At 37.1% G+C, this 12294-nt stretch overlaps 1 pseudogene; it reads left to right on the forward strand.

Moving 5' to 3' along the window:
• Nucleotides 1-9558: 9558 nt before the first annotated feature.
• Nucleotides 9559-10503, forward strand: LOC150015781 (ER membrane protein complex subunit 2 pseudogene; annotated as a pseudogene).
• Nucleotides 10504-12294: the final 1791 nt, after the last annotated feature.

Raw genomic sequence — 12294 nt, forward strand, 5'->3', positions numbered from 1 at the left:
CCTGTTGCTGAAGTCACCATCATGTGATCTTTTGATGGGAATTGCACACAGAAACTGTATCATAGGATCTGACTAAACAGTGAGTAAGCAGCCAAGCCAATGTGAACATCAGATATCAGGCTTTATACAACCTTATGAAATTGATCCAAATAAATAAACCACTTTAAATCACCAGTGTTATATTATATATTAACCTGTCAGAGAGCCAATAAAGCATCAACTGCTAGTCATTTTCTTGGTTGAAGCCTGAGTATGGGATAGGAAAACCTGTCAAATGTCACTGAGAAGGAAAAGAGAATTTTCTTAGGTAGAAATAATAGGTATAAGAAGCTGTTGTTTTTTTTTTTTTTTTTCCAACAAATGGTGTCAGAACAGCCAGACATCCACATAGCGACAAAAACAAATCTAGAGACAGACCTAACACCTTTCACCCAAATTAACTCAAAATGCATAATAGGCCTAAATGTAAAATGCAAAACTACAAAACTCCTAGAAAATGACATAGGAAAAAATATAGGTGACTTTGAGTTTGGTGATGACTTCTTAGATAAAACATCAAAAGGATGATTCATGAAAGAAAAAACTTGATAAGGTGGGCTTTACTAAAATTAAAAACTTCTCTTCTGTAAAAGAAACTGTTAAGGGGATAAAAAGAGGAGGCATAAAGAAAATATTTGCAAAAACATCTGAGAAAGGACTGGTAACCAAAATATACAAAAGACCCTTAGAACTCAACAATAAGAAAATGCACAGTCTAATGAAAAAATGGGCAAAGGATCTGGAGAGACATCTCACCAAAGAAGATAAAACAATAACAAATAAGTATATATGAAAAGATGTTTAATATTATATGTCACTAGAGAAATATAAATTAAAACAACAAGGAAATACCACTACATACCTGTTAGAATGGCTAAAATCTACAACAGTGACACACCACATGCTGACAAGAATATGAAGCAATACAAACTTATTTTTATTGCCCAAGAATGCAAACAGTATGGCTACTTTAGGGGACAGTATGACAGTTTCTTAGAAAGCTAAACATATTCTTATCACATAATCCAGCAATTGAGCTTCTTAACATTTACCCAAATTACTTGAAAACTTACATCTATACTAAAACCTGCACATGGATGTTCTCAGCAGCTTTTTAACTGGTGAAACTTGGAAACAAGCAAAATGCTTTTCAACTGATAAATGGATAATAAAAAACAGAGGTATATCTGTACAATAGCATATTATTCAGCACTAAAAAGGAATAAGGTATCCAGCCATACGAAGACATGGAAGAACCTTAGGTGCATATTGCTAAGTATAAGAAGTCAATCTTTAAAGACTACATAGTGTATGATTCCTATTTTTTCACATTCTGGAAAAGGCAGAACTATGCAGACAGTAGAAAGATCAGTGAATACAAGAGCTTAGGAGTCAAGAGGAAAGAAGGGATGAATAGGTAAAGCACAGAAGACTCTTAGGACAATAAAACTATTTTGTATAATATTGTAATAGTGGATATAGGTCATTATATATTTTCCAACAGCCATAAAATGTACAAGTCAAAGAATAATCCTAATGTAAAGTATCGACTTTAGTTAAAAATAATGTATTATTAGTATTGATTACCCCCTGGCTGGTTTGGCTCAGTGGATTGAGCGTCGGCCTGCGAGCTAAGTGTCGCTGGTTCGATCTTCCAGTCAGGGCACATCAGAGAAGGAAAACTCTGACTCCAAAAAACCTCCGCTGCCTTGCGGCATACCTCTTCAGGGGAAAGGCTAGGGGAGTAAACCCCGACAGAAAATCCGGAGCCGGAGTCCCTAAGGCAGTTTGACGTTGTAGTCAACACCGGCAACTCCTGCGGCGCACCTGAAGCCAAGCTGTATTGACTCCGTCTTTCCCTTGGACCCTTCAGCTGCGAAGAGAGGGGGGGTCTGCTGCATGGGCAACAGCAGACCCTCCATATCACCCTGCCCAGGCTCTGTAGCTTCAGCTTCACTGGAGAGGACACTCCAGCGTCATCGCAAGATGTCGATTCAACACGGGAGGAGACAGATACCGTGTCACTCCCGAGTCGGACTGCACAGCCATTCTCGGCGATGCAGATAGACTTTTAAGAAGCTACACCATCGTCTCTCGAGACGGACGGCTGCCGACGATTATTGATTCATCAATTGTAACGAATGTAACATACTAACATAAAATGATAATAATAGAGGAAAATGAGGGGGAAGGAGGATTTGAAGGGCTGTATGGAAACTGCATTTCATGCTCAATTTTTCCATGAAACCTAAAACTGTGTCCAAAAATTGTCTTTTAATTTAAAAAAAAAAAATCCATGCCTGGGATGGTACATTCTATTTGCTCTTTAAAGTATATTCTTTTAAGATCTTATTATTTTGGTTAAGTAATATGTACTTAGAATTATGTTCTACAAATCTATAAAGTTTGGAGTTGAAGGAATTGGTGAAATGATAATAATTATGAAGGAGGAACTAGAAAAGGTGTCTGCATTTTAGTAGAAACTTCTTTATAGGACAAAAACAGATACATTGACCACATTCATATCTCATACTTTCTCTGTTTTTTTTTTTTTTTTAACACATCATATAACCTAACTTTACAATTGTTGTGGTCTCTGAGGAGAACCAATACATGCTCTTCCCCATCTCAATTTTGAAAAAAAAAATTGAGACTTACAACAGAAAAAAAAAGTAGAAAATATCAAAATAGCATCTTTATTTGTAGGAAAATCTAGGGTTTGAGAATTCTACAATGATAATTTTATGACCAAATATCTAGACTTAACTGTAATTTGGTCTCTGATCCTGCTGGGTTGACTAGCCCATTTTGCAGTTTAAATTCTGACTGTCAATCTGACAAACTACATTCCCTCCATTTTCTGTTTCACCACAAAACTATTTTACAAGTTAATTTTGCTGACTCCAAGGGAAACTGGGACGTTGACCCCTGCCTTGTGACCCCCTTCTTCCCTCCTGACAATATCTTATGAATCCCTCCTTCAGCCATTTTCCATGACTCTACCTGCTGGCCATGAATCAAGGGAAGCCACCCATTGTTCTTATCTCACAAGTCTACTTGCTGACCACTGAGTCAACCCACCATTGAAACTCTAGTTATCCTCACCAATTATAAAGCGAGTGATGCGTTTATGCTCTTGTTTTGCTAGAAACTCACCCCCATTGATCATCAGCTTCTTTAAAACCCTTGCCTTATTTTTCCCACCACTTCAGTTTATGCTCTAATTTGTAAATCATATCAGAATAAAAAGCTCTCTTTAATGACTCAGAAGAGTCCTTATGGAATTTTAATTACAGGCTCAAGCATCTAGGTAAACTTAAGTAAAAAGCCAATAAGCTTCCTAACCCAAAATAATGACAACTTAGCCACTGAGATAGCAGCACCAAGCCTGGTAGGTCATCCATCCTTCCTTACAAGGGAGCAGCCTGTCCTGGGGGAGCAGTGTAGATCAATGCATCCTGTGAGCAGCCCGTTCATAATTGCAACAGAACATGCTCAGTTTTGTGTTCCTTAACTTACCAATTTTGCAACGATTTCAGTTCCCCTGGAGCAGCCCAAGTAAAGGAGCAGAAAGGAACCAGGGCTGTTACATTAAGAAGGATCCCTTCACATAGGAGGAATCATCAGGAATAGGGAAAAGGCATTTACTCCATCTCAACAGTTATACTGTGAGATAAATAGTATTATGCCCATATGTAAATTGTGAACATATATGTTTTGATGCTTTTTACAAATTTGTGGATCCATGAAAATCTTAAGTGTACCTTACAACTTTTTAAAATCACTTGTATGAATAGAATGATTTTAACATTTATGCTAATCAAAATACAACAACAGAGGGCCAATCTGAAATATTGTATTGAGTAAGAATGTGAGGCTGAATCTAGGCTTGGCAATAAAGCTAAGATTAATTGGTAAAATCTCCCTAAAGCACAAGAGGAGAAGTGATAGTATATACATCTCTTTGGCAATTCCTTTTCTACTGCTTTGGAGTGGAGTTGATGCCTAGAGATAAGGTATTAGAATTCAAATTCATAATTTGCCGTGTAAGAGAAGCCTAACCTAGACACTAAAGTCTATATTTTAGATTTGTTATACCAAAAATATTCATCAGGGAAAAAAGTGGGCTTCAATTTTTATTCAAATGAGAACAACTTAGAGCTGTTAATTCAAGTAGCATTTCAGTTTAGCATTATAAAGAACTTGGCTGAAAGCACAAAGTCAAGAAGGCCAAGATACATTTGAGGATTCACAGCTATGTTTTTTGAGTAGAGTGTAGAGATGGTGAACTGGGAAGGGGCAGTAGATAACAACTAAAACAGGACTAGAACAATAGCTTGGAAGCATATGCTAGACTTCAAATACCAGGCTGAGAACTTTGTATTACTTGAGTGCATAATACAGAACCAAAGTAAGATTTTTAGTTAAAGAGATCCATGATCTGTGCTCCCCTTAGTAAAGAATATACAACTTTCAGCAGTGTGGAGGATGACATGGAATGGGCAGAGAAGGTAATGAGTAACAGAAGAAAAATGTTTAATCAGAGAATATTAGTGAACTCAAAGGCCACCAAATGCCCTCCACAAAATATAGTCCAATCTGTGATGAGGCCATTAGTACATTTTGAGGAAGAGGCTCTGACTGTTGTCATCTCCCTCTCCATTAGTTTCTTCCCATTCATCTTAATTCTACATTTCAGATTTGTACAGAATAATCTAACCTTTGATTTTCATGATAGGACCTTAATTTTTCTTTAAAAAACAATTATGTTTTTTTGTTTCCAAACTAACACCATCAGAGGTTTTGAATGTTTCTTACAAATCTTTAGTTTGTTCATTCATGATGAGAACTGAAAGTATACTGTTTCTTGAAGATTGGTGCTTCGAAATTGAAGTCTATTATGCTTTGCTTAGATCTGAAAAGAGTGAACTCCAGTTTCCACATTCTAAATTTGATAATTCTAATACTATAGTTCAACAATGACCCAACATTTTTTGAGCATTGACTATATGACACATTTCATGCCAAGCATTTGACATGCAAAATCTTATTCTGTGCTCACTACAGCCCTAAGAAGTAGGCACTATTACTGTCACCTTAAAGAAGAGAAAATTCAGGTCAAGAGAGATTTAGGTAAGAGATCTTGAAAGGAGCACAGCTGGGACTAGAACCACTTTTACCTACCCTCAAACTCATGTTACTAAGGATGATGTCCTGTGCTTCTTCTCTTTAGATTGCATCAGCCTCTCCCTCTTTTCTTTTTTTTTTCTCTTTTCTTTCTTTCCTTCCTTCCTTCCTTCCTTCCTTCCTTCCTTCCTTCCTTCCTTCCTTCCTTCTTTCCTTCCTTCCTTCCTTCCTTCCCTCTCTCTCTGTCTCTCTCTGTCTCTCTCTCTCTGTCTCTCTCTCTGTCTCTCTGTCTCTCTCTCTGTCTCTCTCTCTCTGTCTCTCTCTGTCTCTCTCTCTCTCTCTGTCTCTCTCTCTGTCTCTCTCTCTCTCTCTCTCTCTTTCTCTCTGTCTCTCTCTCTCTCTCTGTCTCTCTCTCTCTCTTTCTTTCTTTCAGGAGGCAGTGACAGCCCAGAGCCAACTCATAGAGTACCTAAAATTAGTGGTTATGAAGCCTGGCTGCACATATGAATTACCTTAAATGCTTTAAAAAGAACTTCTCATGCTTGGGCCTTACTCCAAACCAATTAACATAAATTTCTGCAGGTATATCCTGTGCACTGGGTTATTTAAAATTCCTCCCAGGTGATTGTCATGTGTAGATATGCCTTAAATCCTTTCTCCATGTGCTATGACGTCCAGTTTCTCGTATTGTACACCTAAGTAGTTGATTTTAAGATACACATGCAGGACCTAACATGTGTCAAAATTAAACTTCATCTTACTGGATTTGGTCCATTATTCTAACCTGTCAAAACCTTTATGAAACCTGATTCTGTCACCTGGCATAGTTTTTAAACCTCCAAGTTTCATGTCATTTAAAAATGTCCTGGTAACTCCTTTGATATTTCCTCATGAATCTTAAAGAAAGTCAGTGAACAAGAAACAGCATTCAAGCATATTGGCTTGATATCCTTAGACAGAGGCATCCAAACACACATTTACATAATTATGCTAGCCTCTGGTTCATTTCCTCACTTTGTTTATAGGAATGTCATTAATGACCTTTTAAAAAACTTGGTGAAATACAAATGTACTATTTGTAGCACATTTTTCTGCTGTACCAGTTAATAGCCTTTTGACAAGAAGAATTATATGTCTGTGCCATGGCTTATTCTTACTTATGGCTTAGTCTCATTCTTATTTCCTAAAAATCCTCCTGCATACTAATCACCATCTCAGAGTCTTCCAGTGAATTTAACCCACAGCACATAGGGTTCAGTCTGGGTGTAAAACTCACAGAGAAGGATAATGGGAACACGTGAGCCATTGAGATGAGTGAAAAACAAAACAATACAGTGGCAGTGGACACACATCATGGAATGACAATATTTGAATGAGGCTGGTGGAAGAACTTTTTCATTGATAGGGCACTGGAGACATAGGGAATAAGAAACATCAAGAGTGGAGTGTTGCCCTGACCAGTGTGGCTCAGTTGTTTGGGCATCGTCCACAAAGCGAAGAGTCACTGGTTCGATTCCCTGGTTGGGGCACATACAGGCGGCAAATGAGCAATGTTTTTCTCCCTCTCTTTTACCCTCCCTTACTCTCTCTGTAAAATAAAATAAATATAATCTTTACCAAAACAAGGGTGGAGTGTCATGGTGGCCAGAAAAGTAAACGATTTCAAGAAGACAGGTTTTAGCAGTATCAAGCGATGTATGAAGGCCGAGCAGGATGACAATTAAGCAAAGGCATCACTGTTTCCATGTCTATGCTTGGGAGGTGTTGTAGGATGTCCTCTTGGAATCAAAACCTGTGCAAAGGGAGAAGAGGAAATAGGAGTGGGCAGAGAGAGAAGTTGCTTTGATTGTGATACAGTCTCAAGGGAAGCCTTCCTGACCCTGCAAGGAGTTCTGAAAATGGAATGACGAAGGTGGGTGAGAGAGCTGGGTCTTTAAGCTCCAGTGTTGTTCTGTCCCTATGTGAGTGCCCCATGAAGTGAGCAATTGTCTGACTACTGTTAATTTTCCATGGACCATCCTTGATGACGTTTAAAACGCACAATTTAGATCATGTCACCTCTCTCTCAAAGCTCTCCAAAGGCTACTCAGGCTGACTGATATTGGCATCTCTGACTTGACCACTCCTTCTCTTTTCCTTCTGTTTCCTCTGTTTTAGCCTTCAGGCTACTTCTTTAACATACCAACTGGACTTCCATCTCTGGCCTTTTTGTATGCTGTGTCTTCTAGCTTCCTTAATTTTTTTTCAAAAAATTTTAAATTGAATTTATGGAATGACATTGGTTCTTCACACTAACTTCATGCATGTCATTGCCTCAGAAAGTCCACTCCTAACCACTTCAGAATAAATTCACCCCTGCTACTCTGTTTCCTGACACTGAGTTTTCCTCAGCAGTTATTTCCTGACTTTAAGTCATATTGGTATATAATGTGAACATCTAAAAATAATGATTTTATATTATACATAAAAAGGTGAACCTTTGCAGTCAGCTAAGCTCAATCCTCTTACAAGCAACACATCACATCTCATACTATGGTGTAACAATTATATTTGTAAAAGACTTGCATTTTAAGTGATAAGCATTGGATAAGAGACCCAGGTGTTATATCCTGAGATAAATCAGGAAGAAATGAATTGTTTTGTTTCCTATCAAAGAAAAGCAATTAATTTTTCATCAAATCTAAACAGCATCCTCTCAGAATTGCTTGCTTCATTAAAAAAAATCCTAAATTATTAATAGCACCTGATCATTTTAATCTGGGAAGAACCAAGTTCTTGCTTTTTTATTCATTATGCTTTATTATTGAAAATAAAATTCCATTTCTGTACCCAAAAGTTGTTTATCTTTTTTTCTTTTAAAAATGTTCTTATTGCCCTGGCTTGGTGGCTCAGTTGGTTGTAGCATTGTTCCATACCCCAAAAAGTTGCAGGCTTAATCCCTGATCAGGGTACATACCTGGGTTGGGGGTTCGATCCTTGGTCAGGATGCATGTGGGAAGCAACCAAATTGATGTTTCTCTCTCACATCAATGTTTCTCTCTCTCTGTGTATCATCAATAATTATATAAATATATCCCTGGGTGAGGATTATGATATAAAAATAAAAAATGTGTTTATTATTTACTACTTATTTCCCCCCCCACACACCTGAAACATGAGGTCCATTATAGGAGGGGAGGGACTTTGTCTTGTTCATTGTTGATCCTGCTCACTCAGTACTAGAAAGAGAAAGAGTATGATATATAGAAGGCATTAAATAATTTTAAAAAACATATTAAATTTGTTCTCTAAGGACTATGAGAAATAATTTTTAAGAGAATGGTAGAAATAAAAACAAAGAGGCAGAAACAAAAGCAAAAACTGAATGAGCAAGTGATGAAAATGTATAGTCAGATAACCCAGTCAAGAAGGTACCTATCAATTTAGAGAAGAAAACAGAGTCCTAGTAAGACAGTACAGTAAGGAAATTTTCTCTAATATTAGGGAAGAGCAGAGATATTTGGGTGTATCTATACTGAGAAGTTGCTAAATGAATAGTAGAGAATAAAGAGCCGAATAAGGGAGAGATTGTATTGTTCAGGATTCTTGGTTACAGACACTCACACTGAAGTAGATTAGACAAGAAGAAGTGACCTGGCTGCTGTGACTCAGTGGATTGAGCGTCGGCCTGTAAGCCAAGTGTCACTGGTTCGATTCCCAGTCAGGGCAAATGACTAGGTTGCACATCAGGTCCCCAGGTCAGGGCGTGAGTGAGAGGCAACCACACAGTGATGTTTCTCTCCCTCTCTTTCTCCTTTCCCCCCTCTCTAAAAATAAATAAAACAAACAAACAAACAAATAAATTATTTTTAAAAAGTGAATAGTTTGACTCAAAAAATCAAACTTAAGGAAGAAGTATGGTGCTGATCTTCAAAAGCTAAAACTAGTAACAGGAGTGTTCTAAATGCACACATATTTTTGTTTTCTGTCTCTAAACTTACCTCTGCTTCTTTCTGACAGTTTCATTATCTTCTACGGCAGGCTGGCTTTCTTCACACACATATGAACTGGTGGTTTCTAAACTGAAACTCTTACAACTATTTAACGAGTGGAAAGGATCTCTTCTCCAGAGCATAATGGAAAAAAGAGAAACTCTGATTAAACCTCGTTGGGTCAGTTGCTCACCCATAGACCAATCACTGTGAAGAAGGAGAAGAGGCCTTATTAGAGAATGATTCCATTGGAATCAAAGGTCAAAGGAAAGACAAAAGTAGCTCCCCTAAAGAAGAAAGGCAGACAAAACAACTAAGGTTTATTACAGGGATATATTATGATTGACATCATTGTTTTAAAAATGTGTTTTGATAGTTCAAAAATAAAATTAGGAAGGATCAAAAAGATATTCCTGGTTCTGAGAAGATGGCGAAGGTTACAGAGCTTTACGATGTCACTTGGGAAGAAATGACAGATAAAATGAGAAAATGGAGAGAAGAAAACTCAAGAAATAGTGAGCAAATTGTGGAAGTTGGAGAAGAATTAATCAATGAATATGCTTCTAAGCTTGGAGATGATATTTGGATCATATATGAATAGGTGATGATTGCAGCGTTAGACTATGGTCAGGATGAGTTGGTGTTGTTTTGTCTTCAGGAATTGAGAAGAGAGTTCCCTGGCAGTCACAGAGTCAAGCGACTAACTGGCACAAGACTTGAAGTCATGGAAAGATATGATGATGCAATACAGCTATATGATTAAATTCTACATGAAGATCCAACTAACACTGCTGCAAGAAAGCATATGATTGCCTTTCGGAAAGCCCAGGGAAAAAATGTGGAGTCAATTCGGGAGCTGAATGAATATCTGGAACAATTTGTTGGAGACCAAGAAGCCTGGCATGAACTTGCAGAACTTTATATCAATGAACATGACTATGCTAAAGCAGCCTTTTGTTTAGAGGAGCTTCTGATGAACTAATCCACACAACCACTTATATTGCCAACACTATGCTGAAGTTAAATATACCTAAGGTGGACTTGAAAACCTTGAACTTTCAAGAAAGTATTTTGCGCAGGCATTGACATTGAACAACAGAAATACGACAGCTTTGTTTGGACTTTACATGTCGGCAAGTCATATTGCTTCTAATACAAAAGCAAGTGCGAAAACAAAAAAGGACAACATGAAATATGCTAGTTGGGCAGCTAGTCAAATAAATAGAGCTTATCAGTTTGCAGGTCAAAGTAAGAAGGAAACCAAATACTCACTCAAGGCAGTCGAAGACATGTTGGAAACACTTCAGATTACCCAGTCTTAAGGTTTCAAAACTTTCACATTACATTTCACAACTGCACAACTGAACTTCTTGGCCTGTGACTTATTTACTAAATGCCCGATGCTATTTATATAAAAATTTTCTGTTAAGGCAGTTTTAAAGAATGCATTTATATAAACTTAAAAATGCCTTTTATCGATAAGCAGGAAGATGGAAAAAGTCCATGGAAGAAAATTTTAAGAAGAATCTTATTGATTGTACATCTTTCTCTTAATATCACTGCTTTTAAACCATAATCTGATGTAGAAATAACCTCGTTAAATAAACCATGATGATTTATTTTTTAAAAAAAGATATTCCTTCTATATAGATCTTTTGAAATTCTTTTTTTTCTATTCGTTTTTATTGTATTTTTTCCATTACCATTTAAACCCCTTATACCCTCTCCCCCCTGCAATCACCACACTGTTGCCCAGGTCCATGAGTCCTTTTTCCTTTTTGCTCAACCCCTCCCCCACCAACCCCCATTGACGTCCTGCTCCCTGTCCATGAGTCTGTCCCCATTTTCATTATTAGTTCAGTTTGTTCATTAGATTCCACTTATGAATGAAATCCTAAGGTATTTTTCTTTCTCTGACTGGCTTATTTCACTTAGAATAATGTTCATTTCACTTAGAATAATGTTCTCCAAGTCCATCCATACTGTTCCAATAGGTAAAATTTTCTTCTTTTTAAGTGCCTTGTGGTATTCCATTGTGTAAATATCCCATAGCTGTTTTATCTACTTATTTACTGATGGACACTTGGGCTGCTTCATATATCGGCAATTGTAAATAACACTCCAGTAAACAGATTGGTGCTTATGTTCTTTCGAATTAGGGTTTTGGGTTGCTTCAGATATATTCCAAAAAGTGGGATCACTGAGTCAAAAGGAAGATCTAGTTTAAATTTTTTGAAGTATCTCCATACTGCTTTTCACAGTGGCTGCACCAGTTTGCATTTCCCACCAACAGTACAAAAGAGTTCATTCCCCTTTCTCTATATCATGACCAGCACTTGTTGTTTGTTGATTTATTGATGATAGTCTTTCTGACAGGTGTGAAATGATACCTCATTGCAGTTTTAATCTGTAGTTCTCTGATAAACAGCAACATTGAGCATCTTTTCATATGTCTATTGGCCACCTGTATGTCCTCTTTGAAGAAGTGTCCATTCAGGTCCTTTGCCCATTGTTTAATTGGGTTGTTTATTTTTTTGGTGTCAAGTTTTGTAAGTACTTTATAAACTTTGGAATTAACCCCTTATTAGACTGCCCATTCTGTGGGTAGTCTTTTTATTTTGTTGATGATTTCCTTTGCTTTGCAAAAACATTTTAGTTTGATGTAGTCCCATTTGTTTATTTTTTCTTTTGTTTCCCTTGTCTGGGGAGATATATCTGATAAAAAATTCCTATGAGCAATGCATCAAATTTTGCTGCCTATGCTTTCTTCTATAATTTTTATGGTTTTGGAAATAACATTTAAGTCTTTGATCCATTTTGAATTTATTATTGTGTGTGGTGTGAGAAGGTGGTCTAGTTTCATTTTTCTGCACTTATCTGACCAATTTTTCTGACATAATTTATTGAATAAACTATCTTTAGCCCATAGTATGTGCTTGCTTCCTCTGTCAAATATTAATTGATTATAAAAGTGTGGGTTTATTTCTGGGCTCTCTATTCTTTTCCTTTGATCTATGCATCTTTTTATGCTAGTATCCTGCTGTTTTGATTATTATGGCCTTATTTTATAGTTTGATATTAGGCAGCGTGATTTCTCCCACTGTCGTTCTCTCTCAGGATCACTGTTGCTATGCAGGCCCTCTTGTGGTTTCATATA

This window comes from Furipterus horrens, unplaced genomic scaffold, assembly GCF_987537825.1.
Source record: "Furipterus horrens unplaced genomic scaffold, mFurHor1.1.pri manual_scaffold_3, whole genome shotgun sequence".
Taxonomy (NCBI): domain Eukaryota; kingdom Metazoa; phylum Chordata; class Mammalia; order Chiroptera; family Furipteridae; genus Furipterus; species Furipterus horrens.